At 35.8% G+C, this 12,294-nt stretch overlaps 1 protein-coding gene across 2 annotated transcripts in view; it reads right to left on the bottom strand.

Annotated features, from left to right (window-relative positions):
• The window catches only part of LOC725329 (UPF0489 protein C5orf22 homolog), a 788,097-nt gene that overhangs the window by 715,791 nt on the left and 60,012 nt on the right, over positions 1 to 12,294 (bottom strand). The window lies entirely within an intron of this gene.

The following is a 12,294-nucleotide window of genomic DNA, read 5'->3' as shown; positions in this document are numbered from 1 at the left end:
GAATCTCGAATCCGTGGACGATCGAGGGCGAGGGGGATCCCCGATTACCATCCCTAATTGGATTCATTATGTAATTACGCGCGTCGTAACGTCACTCACTCTGTGGAGTTGGAGTGCAGGGATCGAATCGATCCTGCAACCTGGATCATCTCGTCGCCGGGGACGCGACTTGATTGCCTCGAACGGTACCCATTCCTCGACGAGAAGGAAAAAAAGAATTCGATTTCGAATAAATTGATAGACGAGAATTTTTCGAGATACTTTTCGAACCGGATTTTTATCATCCATGGAATAAAGTTCAATTGGAGAGAATGGCGCGCATTTCGCCATCATTCATCCAATTTTAAGATTCAAAAACCATTCATCTATTTATTTAACACAGTTTCACTTATTTCATAACATGCAATGCAAGCATTATAGCATTACCTGATAAAAGAAAGGGGGAAAAAGAAAAACCTTCGTGATCAAACCGATCCAACCGACCAAAAAGTTGGATACAGACTTTCACGTTCTACTTGCTAATCCAATCCTCTCGACTCCTCGCAAAAATCATGCCATCTGCCCTCCCTCTTATCGATAATCCGCTGAAACAATTTTTACTTCCCCCTCCCCCATTCCTCCTCTCTTTTTATATATATATATATATATATATATATATATATATATATATATATATATATATATATATATCTCTTTCTAGTTTTTTTTTATTTCTTTCTTTTCGCAAGAAACTCGGCCAGGAACCGTGACAGGAACTTGAGTTAGAAAGGGAGAATGGCGTAGCCCGTAAGAGCACAAATGCGAAACGAACGAGCGTTCGAGTCCAGGAAACCGTTTGCGAAGCACGAGTGGCAGCCGAGCAATACGTGCCCGTTCATTGTCCGTCCTTCCGTCCGTCCTCGCAGTCTTTCACGTGATTATTTTTGCCGGTTCGCGGGCACAATGAGCGATTTCTAGCCAGGACCCCATTGTTCCCCCATCGAGACGCGCCGCGTTTTGTACCGATGCCCGGCCCTAGCGCCCACTTGCATGGACAAGTTAGCGGGAATTTATTTCCCTCCCCGGTATTCCCCTCCCCTCCTCCCCTCCCCATCCTCCTCCTCTTCCTCCTCCTCCTCTCCCCCTCCCCGGTTACGTACCACCGTATATTCGTGGTGGAATCGGATTTTTTCTTTTTTTTTTGACGATGTTTGACGACGTTTGACGACGTTTGACGACGTTTGACGATGTTTGACGATGTTTGACGACGTTTGACGATGTTTAACGACGGTTCGATCGACGATTCGAAAGAAATTGGCAATGATTCGGATTTGTTGGATTTATTTCTTCGCTATTGCAAGCGTTGCGATTGGTTTGATTTAATCGGAGACGGTTTGAAGAGAGGTGATTACGATTTCTTTGGAATTTGTATGTTCAAACTTGTTTCTTTGTTATTTTCAATTGTGGTACGTGTTTACAGTGGAGCGTGTATAGAAAATATGCTTTTTTTGACTTGGTTTGATTCGATTTGAAGAGGATCCGTGATTTCTTTGGGTTTTATTAGGATTTCTTATACTTATACTTCTTTGGTTTAATAACGTTTGATTGGTGGTTAAGAGAAATGATATTTTGAAATATTTGTGATTCATGATTGAAATATTTGGGTTTAGATTTTTTAATCTGAATAATTTCAAATAGTAAAAACACATGAATTATGGATAAATAAAATCACACGCGATGTTTTCGATAATATTCAGTAATAAAATTTTTATTCGATTAAACTTTCGAATATCTTTACGATTTAACGATCATTACAGTTCACACACGAGTTTTATGAACACAAGATAAGCAATTCTACTATCTGGAGAAAAATAAAAAGAAAAAAAAAATTTGATAATGTTAAGAATGGAAAATTTACAACGTGTACAAACTCGTTATCAACAAGTTTCAACGATATGACTTTCAAAGGACACGCATAATTTCATTGAACTATTTTACCAGATATAAATGTTATCATAAATGATAAAATGGGACGTCAATGTTGACAGAAACGGAGAATCATTGCACCAATTAGATAAAATAAGATACAACGCGACAAACGAAATTTTATTACATGAAATAAAATCGTGAAAAGTATCTTACTCCCTTATTAAAATAATCGATCAAGAAAAAAAAAATATAAATATACGATATCATTAAAGTACAAATCTTTTGTGAATTAAAATCTCTACGAGATAATTAACTAAAGTTTCAATTGTCACGCAAATTAAACGCTATGCAAAATTCAAATTCAACACCGAGTGCAATGCAAAGTTTAAGTTTTGCCTCGAGCATCGTGCAAAATTAAAATTTGCACAAAGTATCATCAAATCTTCACAAATTATCGTGCAAAGTTGAAATCTCCACAAAATAAACACTATTCGAAGTTTCTACAAGGTAGAATAATAGGTGGAAGTTCTTCAAATTGCTGTATGAATAGTTAATATTCAAAGTTACAATCCCTACGAAGTACTAAGCAAAGTTGCAAACGTGGTACGATTCGAATCATCAAAGAAGAGAGCAAAGTTCAAATAAAGCTCGAAATTTATAAATAATTTATCGCATAATACATCTGTAATACTTTTCGTTTAAAAGGATATCATAATAATTTTCTAATCAAATTATAAATTTACAAGAAGAATTTCAATAATTAATTTCTCAAACGATTTTTATTTAAATAAAATAAATAACTTTCAATATCGATTAAGAATAATTTCTTAATCTCAAAGAATCTATAAAAACACTACATAAAGATATATTATTTCAATTTCAACAACTGTCATTTTTACAGAGCATGTGTTTTAACAATATTAATTATAGGGATGTTGTTTAGTAAGATGCCATCCAAGAAACAACGCTATTGATTTTACGATCAAGTACGTGGAAATGTATAAATAAATATATAAAGAGTTATTTTGAATGTGTGTCGAAAAAGTGAACACGAATTAGCTGTCGGAATAATTTTATCCTATCGATTTTATTCTTTTTTTAATTTTACCATTTTTAAACTTTCTTTTCTATATTTTACTTTTCTATCTTTAGAAAAGAAAATTACCTCTTAGAATTATTTTGTACTTTTACCAAAATTAGAAAATATAAAAAAGAAATGTGAAAGTTATTTTGTATTCTCTCGATAGAACGAAGATATTTTTATCTATTGTGAATATAAATACATTTAAATAGAATATTAAATAATTAAATCCAATTATATTAAATTTCATGTGGAGAGAAAGACTTCAAAAACGTATAAATATAAAATAAATAAAAAAAGATATTTCTTTCCAGTTTTTAACTTTTTATAAAATAATGAATAAATTTTCCGTTTTACAGATGTACGTCACGCGTATATTTTTCTTGCACAGCCCATACAGTGTACGTCTCTGGTAGATTTCTTTAGCAGTAATAATTTAGACCGTCACAGAATGATAAATTAATTCAAGGAACAGTTACAGTGAGAAAAGTCGTTGACATTCCCGGTTGACGGTCTTCCAAGCAAGCTCTCAATACATCGAGAATGGTCTAGGAAGTTGTACATCTCTCAGAGACAGATTTATTGAACAATTACATATCACATACTTGAAATGAAAATTTATTAAAATGAATAAGAATAAGAATGTGTTCCATTCCACCAGATAACCACCAGAACTAGTGGACTCGAGTGACTTTCCTAGTTTGAAAGTAAATTTTATCCCAGTAAAGTAGGTTTTCTTTCTTTTTATTACTATAAAATTACACCAAAGCTGCTACAACATATTATCTATCTTAAGAAATTCTTCACTTTTACGGTTACGTAAAATTTCAATCGCAAACACAATAAAAGCAAATTTTCTTTAGTAATCGTCAACTTTCTATTTACATAATTTCTCTAGTTCGCTAGTTCTGCCGATAATTTATTTTATAATTATTTCTCTCTAAACTATCTTTACATAGAATTGTTACAATTGTTTCCAACGAATCATCCCAATAAAATTCTAATCCCATTTCGAAAATTAATCTCAATCACGCATATATAATAACAATGCCAATTTAACTCATCATTATCAAAAAATAAACTTATTTCTTTCGGTATCCTTCGACTCAAAATCGAATCGTCACTTTTCAATCTTATCCCCATTCGCTCTCAACGCGCAGTAATCGAAACATTCTTCTGTCACCCGAATCTACGCCACTTCCACATTGCCAAACAACACGAGAGGAGAACAAAGTGAAAGGACGAGCAAAACCACGATCCTTTACTACGCTTTCTGGACTGAACCTCGAGTCGACTTCTTACGACGATTATCGCGATAATCGATAATCGAGGGGAGGCAGATCGAGTTCGATCGTTTCCTCTGTGTATATATATATATATATATAGGTGGCGTTCGAGGCGGCCCTCTTTCGGCGCGATATTAACCGCCTCGGCGAGTCAGTCGCGGGAGAGGGAATTATTCTTGGAGCGTGGTTCGAGTGGCCGGAGCGTCGTTAAAGTCTCGCAAGAAAATGCTAAATAGGTCTTTGAACCGGTATTAAACGAGCTCTAAGAGATCCGATAACAGTCCTCGACTCCGAGCCGTGAAGTGGACGCGCGGATGCGAGAAATCGTCTCGTTGCCTCGCGCACTTTTTACTTTCATCTTCGAGTGGACGATCTCAGGGGAGGGGAGGGAGAGAGAGAGAGAGAGAGAGAGAGAGAAAGGTCGCGCCGGAGCCGGCATGCATTACGAAACCGAACAGGGCATTTGCATTCCGCGGCATCTTTCCACGGATCCGGACACACGGTTTCCTGTGACAATCAACTTGTTTTTTGCCATGCCAACGTCACGCTCCAATGTTTCCCGGCCCGAAGAATTCTCGCGATTTTTATCCACGGATTCTTCTTGAATCTTCGAAAACTTTCGGTTTAACGAGTGAGGTAACAGAGAAGCATTAATTATTGAAGTAATTATTTGTATAATGATAGGAACTTCTCGTTGATGGTATTGGTAGTATTATTATTACATTCAAATATTGTGTAATTTATTTTAATTTAATGGAATATGTTCTATTAGGTTGAGGAATTATCATGGAATTGTTAAGAATCGATTTTGATTTATGGAGATTATTGATTTTTTTAAGTATAATCAAAATATTCAATTTTATATTCAGAAATAAAACTGTATTATATATTGTAATATTTCTAGATCAGTTTCAGAATATACGATTCGTTTCTCGGATATCACACGATTATATTTTGACGGTTGATCATTGAAAAGAGAGATTCCATAAAAATTTAGTTGAAAGTAAAGAGCAATCTAAATATCGAAAGAGATTTTCAATTATAAATTTTAAAGAAAAAAAAAAGATTCTATTTTATGAGATACTTTTACAAACTTTTAATTTCATTAAAATTGTTTAAAGATGTTGAAGAAATCAAGATCAAAAAAAATATTTATTTTTTCACGATTTGGGAAACACGAATTGCCAATAACACAATTTAAAGAACAAATTATTCGTAATTTTACAGCACGTTGAGAAAAATCTTCATCGTATTTCAAGTAATAAATTAAACAATAAATAACAAGTGTTGTCAAATTTTAATCGCGAAATAATTCGATTTAATGTTCGAATAAAATATATAACTATAAAGAAAAAAGGATATACAGTGGATTTTATCAATCCATATTGAAATTAATTTTATGGATATGTCGAGTATTATGTTTTCTCAGTATTAATAAATAAGTAAGATTCGGCACGTTCATGTTTGTATACAGTTTAGAACATTCAGATTAATTTCCTCCAACTATTCGATCGTTCATTGTTGGTTGAAATAAAAATCTCGCCCATATTATTATGAGATCGTAACTTAAACGCTAAAATTCAAGCCAATAATAAAAACCACCAGTTTGGCGTGGCTGCGTGTCGCAAAATGGCGGGCCACGTTATGCAAGAAATTTAAATAACAGGGCTATAAATATCGTTTTAACTATGCGTCAATGAATTTCACTAATTATTTACGACGCGATAAAATTAGAGGTGCGCCGTCTTTGCTAATTAAAAAGCGCGGAAATTTATTACGGATAATTAATGATAACAATTTATTGGATTTTCCCCGCAGATATCTATTCCCCGCTATTTTATTTTTTTCACCGCGCCTTTCACCCAACGTTTTCGCATTGAGATTAAAAATAATGGAAAAAAAAAATTTTTTAAATCAATAAAGTTAATAAGGTAATAAATGAAACCGCATTTATTAAACGAGTCGCATATAATTGTAATAAATTTAGAATAATTAATCATTCAAGAAAAATAATATTTTATTAATATTATTTTATACAAAAATTTCCAGGAAACGAGCTATCACGATACTTGTATCAAGATTGAGAAAATACCGTGCTGGAAGATTCACGGTGGATATCTAAAGGTGTGAATTCTAAAGGATTCAATGATCCGTTTCCAGATACGATAAATTTTTTTTTTCTTAACCAACGAAGCAACGCAGCAATAGAAGACAACAATTAAATACAGATAGATAACAGATAGAACGATAAGTCGGACTTTTACGAGGCCGTTATAAGAACGTTTAAGGAGCACAAGTAATAAAGGCAGACGACAAACGAGATCGGTTTTATCGGCTTGCGATTTTAAACGCTTGTTTCCAAGTTCGGTGTTAAAGTTGGAGGATGGTATAACTGGAGACTAATATTCCGCTTTATTTCTATACACCTGCGATCCTCGTATGGAAACTGGACAAATACAAGAAAAAAAAAGATCGATCGATAATATCGAGCATTCTAAATTTCCTATTTGAGATTGTTAATTATAATAATCCTTGTATTTCGATTTTTAGAATCGAATAATCTTGAATAATAAAAAAAGATAATAACACACTAGAATCGAATAAAATAATAATAATCGCAGAGTTCGAAGAACGCGTGAGCGAATAATACGAATAATACGATTATGAAAAAGGAGAGTGAAAGTGACGCGTGAACACGAGATACGTATATATAAATATATATATAAAATCCGGGGGCAGGAAATTTTCGAAACACGGTTTTAACAAACGGGAGAAAGGAAGCGGAATCGGTGCCTGGCTTCACGAGTTCAAAGGTCGTCACGTGACAAAGGCGCGCATAAAGGCGACGAGAGAAGTGATACCTCCGAACTTTCGTGGCAATTGTGGACGCCGTGGACGCTCAACAATGATCGGGTCCAAACAATGGACGCTCGTTACGGGGATGAATCGGGCCGAGCCTGGTCGAATAATACGCATTAATGAATGGAGCGGCCATTTCAATCCCGAATTAATTATTACATAACGGGTGGAAACGAATCGATTCTTCTATTTCTTTTCCACCCCCCGAAATTTCGTTTCATTCACTCGTGTGTCAAAGTTTGTCGACGAAACGCGACGACATTTTTATTCGAATTAATTAATCAAGCTGACCGATTTCAGGAGGAGGAGGAAGGAAAGCAGATTACGGGGACCGTGTTGATTCGCAGCACAAATCATAGTGGTCACACCTGTTTGCGTTAAGAATTTTTCCCTTTTTTTTTTGATTCGTATCTATCTGTGAAAGCGTGAGATTTTTGCACGGCCTCGTATCGAGGCGTGTGAGTCATAAAATGCAGATTTGCAACCGAGTCGAATCGATTGATTTTCGATCAATGATAATTTTTTATTAATCAATCTATGATAATAAATATACCTTTCTTTTCCCCTAAATATATATAATCTATCAGGGAAATGAATTAATCCAGTTTAAGTTAGTTTTATAATTTCGTTGATGATATTTCTTCCTTCCTGCGATTATTTAAGACAGAATTGAACAAAACAAATTTGGAAGCAAAAGAACGAAAATATTGAAGCGAAGCAATTAGGGGAGAAAGCTGTTAAATCAGCCAGAACGTTTACGAGCAGCAATTACGAGGTAAGGAAATTCTTTGCAAAACTTTTGTTGCAACAACTTTTGTTTCGTTTGGTTTCGTAGGAAAAGAATGAACGTAGCCACCACTTCAACGTCGTATTTTTCGAAACCGGTGAAAATTTCAGACTCCAGAATACGCGAAAATCTTTATCGTTCGAAGGAACGTTGTTGCAGACTGGATATTTTACAACATTGTATCGTTGTACAACGCGGCGTGTCGGTTGATATATCGTTGGATCGGTGGATGGTGATAAGTTAGTGCGCCACGGTTCATAAATTGGAAATGGTAGATAGTACTAATTTCGCGGTCGAGTGTGCCCTGTATTTTATACGGTACTTACGCACCCACCAAAGCGACTATCCTGGGTGATAATAAGACTAAGCTTATCTGCACAATTTTCTTCGATTTCGAGTATTTTTGTGGCCGAGTTAATGAGATTTGAGTGATAAAAATTGCGCATAATTTCGTTTGAGGATGCAAATTTGATCAAAAAGTTGATTTTCCAATTTTCTCCAGCAAAATATTTCCCTTACAATTTTGAGATTAAACTATTTTATACCGAAGACGATTATTTATTCTTGGAATGTATTATTCCAATAGACTTTTTTTTTACGGTGGTCAAAGGTGTGGAATAATCGAGTTTGGTACACGATGACAAGATATAAATCGTGCAGGAGGAATTTCACCGATTATGATCGAGTTTTTCGTACAACGATTGATTTATGAGAAGCAATTATTATTAGCCAGCCGAGAAATTGATTATATATTTGAATAGCGGTTCGATTTGACACGAGTAATATTCAATTGAATTGGAATCTAGAAATTTTTTCCAGGGAAATTATTATAATCGAAGAGATGTAATGTATTCATCGTGGAATGTTTAAAATGTTTAAGCTTTTCTACTTACGTATGAAATTATCAAAGAGTAGATGGATATAATAAAATTTCTTTTAAAATTGCAACAAATTACAAGTGGTAGAAGTAACGAAATATCATTGGAATTTTAATAAATTATTCTCTCGATTGATATATCGCTTTTTTATGCCAAATGAAAAATTAACAAGAATTTACAAATTTTACAAAATGTTTAATTAAAATTATCCGCGTTTCTCACATTTTCGCAAAAAATCCTTCTTCTTTTCCATCCAACGCGTGGAAACGACATTCTGCTAACATTATTGCCTGTCGATCTTCTGCCACAGCGTTCGAGAAAACGTTCCCCTTATCTCTATCGCGGGTCAAGATATCGTTAGCCGAATGCAACGCCAAATACGAGTACGAGGCGTTTCCATTTAAAATGTAAAATCCATGGATCGTAAAGGGGATCGTAAGAAACCGTGGCTGGTTTACAACCTATAGCAATTTTCTCTAGCCAATGTGGTCTAATATCGTAAACAGCCGCGGTGTTTTACGATAATTCGCGATCCGAGTCGGCCGCCATTACCGTTCGATAACCTAACCTCAAATATCTGGCAGGCGGAGCGCGCATCGAGCGCCACTTTTTTCTTCTCCCCGCGGAATTTTCAACGTCGTAACGGCGTCGTTTCGAGAAGAATCTGGACACGATTGTTAGGGGCGAAAGTTTGCGACCTATCGTGCAAATATTTTCCACCCAAGTAACGCCGTCGTGTCGCCGTCCCGCAAACAATAACACAAATATCGCCCGCGGACGATCGACTCGCGCGTTAATGGAATCTATCTAGTAACTGTTTCCTCCGCGTGCGACGGTGAGGTTAGGTTGAGCGTAGGTTGCAAGCAAGCACGCGTATATTCTTAATCATTTCAGTAACGCAATCTTACCGTCGTATCGTGAACGTTGTTCGTTGTTCGATCCTGCTGCATTTTTTGATATAGTGGATACAGCTTAAACCAAGTGGATGTACACTGTGTATAAATGTATTCTTTCACGAGATGTATAAAAAAAATTCTTTTAAACTTTCTGTCCTTTCTCTTTACTTATCCAATACACGGATAATTATGAAAAATCGTAATTACAAGTTTAGTGTTATTCACTTGCTTCGATAAAATATTCAAACCAATATTCAAGACAATTTACCGACCGATCATTCCTCTCCATCTATGGAGGCATACAGTAATGGCGCGATTTATAACCGCGATCCGTCATCGCGACACAGATCGAGAGATATCTAATTGAAGGAAGGAAAGAAGATAAAGACGTCCCGTATCGATAATTAATTAATAATAAAGCGGGGAATAGGCGATAAACAAATCCAAAACAGATAAATTATCCGCTTCGCAACCTTTCCACCTTTCGGCCCCAAGAAATCCAATTAATGAATATACGCACGTATCTTGTTATTATTATTATTATTATTTGGAAAAATATTGGAAGGTATTGGAAATATCACGTATATTGCGATATCGCGATGATTTATGAAACACCATTCTCAGATAGTTGAAACAATCCTAATTAACCGCCAGCAAGAATTTCTTCCCGCCAAATTTATCGTGTCCATCCGCCATTATTCACAACGTAACGATTTTTCTTTTCGCAATTTATTCGATCCGCGTCTCAAATTATATTTGAAAGAAAAGAAAGGAGAGAAAGGAAAAATATTGAAATATACGAGCCCGGTTATAAGGTTATAATAATATCCAATAAGGCGTCGTGATAGTTAAGAGCCATAGAGTGTTAATTAAGTTATAAGAGGAGCCGGTGTATCTCTATCGAATCGATGGAAAAAAAGATTTCGACGTAAAATATGCGATTAACGTTAAACGTTGGCCAACGAGGAAGGAAGACGATATCGATGGATTTGGAGATCCTTCTCTTCTCTCTCAATTCTCTTTTCTTCCGTCGGATTTGAAGAATCGAATCGTTATTATTTTTTATTAAGTGAACAACAGGGATGATCGTTTCCGGAATATTATTCGATACAAGGTTTTCGTAACTGGAGAAATTCTGATATGGATGGATTAAAGGAAAAATGTATGGACGAGAATAGAAAGAGGAAATGGGGGGGGAAAAATATGATATTTACGACTTTCGCAAAAGTGTGTTTTTATCGGTGTATCGGAGGGGAAGGAGGAAAGTAAAGAGTGTAAAAAGTTGAAAGGAAAAACAACGGCAAGAGTCGTTATTAACTTTAATGGCCGGTGCCACGTGTGAATCGCGATTAAGCTCGCGGCTATAAATCGATCGGGCGTTTCCCCCACCCGAACACAACCCGAACCCGATTTCGCATAAACGAGATACGGAACAGCGATCGGCGTGGCGACCTGCCTCGAAATATGATATAATAACGTGGCGTGGCTAAAAGTCATTACGGTACAACTTACGATAATCTCGCCCTGCCTCTCCTTTTACGAATACGATCTCGCATAGAGAATGGATAATGAGAAATCGATCGAATAAAATTTTTTAATATTAAAATAATATTCGAAGATAATGATACATTATTCTTGATGAAATTGCTCGTCTCGAACGTCTCCTCTTCGGAAGGAAATTTCTCGACTAATTTTACACACAAAATCGATCTAAGCGTCCTTATCTTATTTTATCGTGTTAATCAACATTGAAAAAAAAAGAAAGGATTCGAAAAAGTGGTACAAAATCTAATGAATAATTCATTTGAATCGTAATTTTCGTCACCTTGTACGGAAAGAAAAAAATTTCGAAAAAGAAGATAATACACGAATAATCGTAGCTCGGTGACTCGTGCCTCGAAACCATTAAACCATCCCCGATCATCATCTTCGTAATCTTCCTCCAAGATAAATAAGTAAACAGACTTGCAGGGAGGAGGAATCATCGTTTCGAACAACCGTCCGTTAATTAAATATTAATAACAGCGCGCGTCAATTAAACGCGCCATTTTTCTCGTAATTCTTATAATGATGCCGCGCGCGGAATACACGATTTGCATAATATATATTGCCCACCGTATTTAACCACCGTTCGAACAATCTCCCGTAAATCCAAACTACCGTGTTCCACGCGAATCGAGTCCTCCTCCTCCTCGAAGAGGACTGGCTGAAGAGGCGCACGCTCGACAAAGCAGAAACAGAAGATTGATCCATTCCTGTTCTCAGTTAATTTCGCTCTAATTTTCCTGGAGGAGGATCTTGTTGCAATTCAGGCCTATTTCGTGGAAAAGAGAGGAGGAAAAAAGAAAAATCGATCTCATTCCAGAGGCAACCTTTCTTTGGAAAGGTTTTTGAAAGATGGCGAACGAGTCACAATTGTTTCAATTTATTAGAATTAACTGTTCATATGTTAATTTCGATTATAATAAATCCTTGAGGATTTTTGCAATCTCAAAAGGACACGTTTAATCTCTTGTAATTTCAGTTTCGATAGTTTGCAAATATCTGTGTGGAAAGTTCGGCTTTCGATCTCCCACAAACACCCACAATCCTTTCACCC

Source organism: Apis mellifera, linkage group LG7, assembly GCF_003254395.2.
Source record: "Apis mellifera strain DH4 linkage group LG7, Amel_HAv3.1, whole genome shotgun sequence".
Classification (NCBI taxonomy): Eukaryota; Metazoa; Arthropoda; class Insecta; order Hymenoptera; family Apidae; genus Apis; species Apis mellifera.
This window is presented reverse-complemented; position numbering and strand designations above follow the sequence as displayed.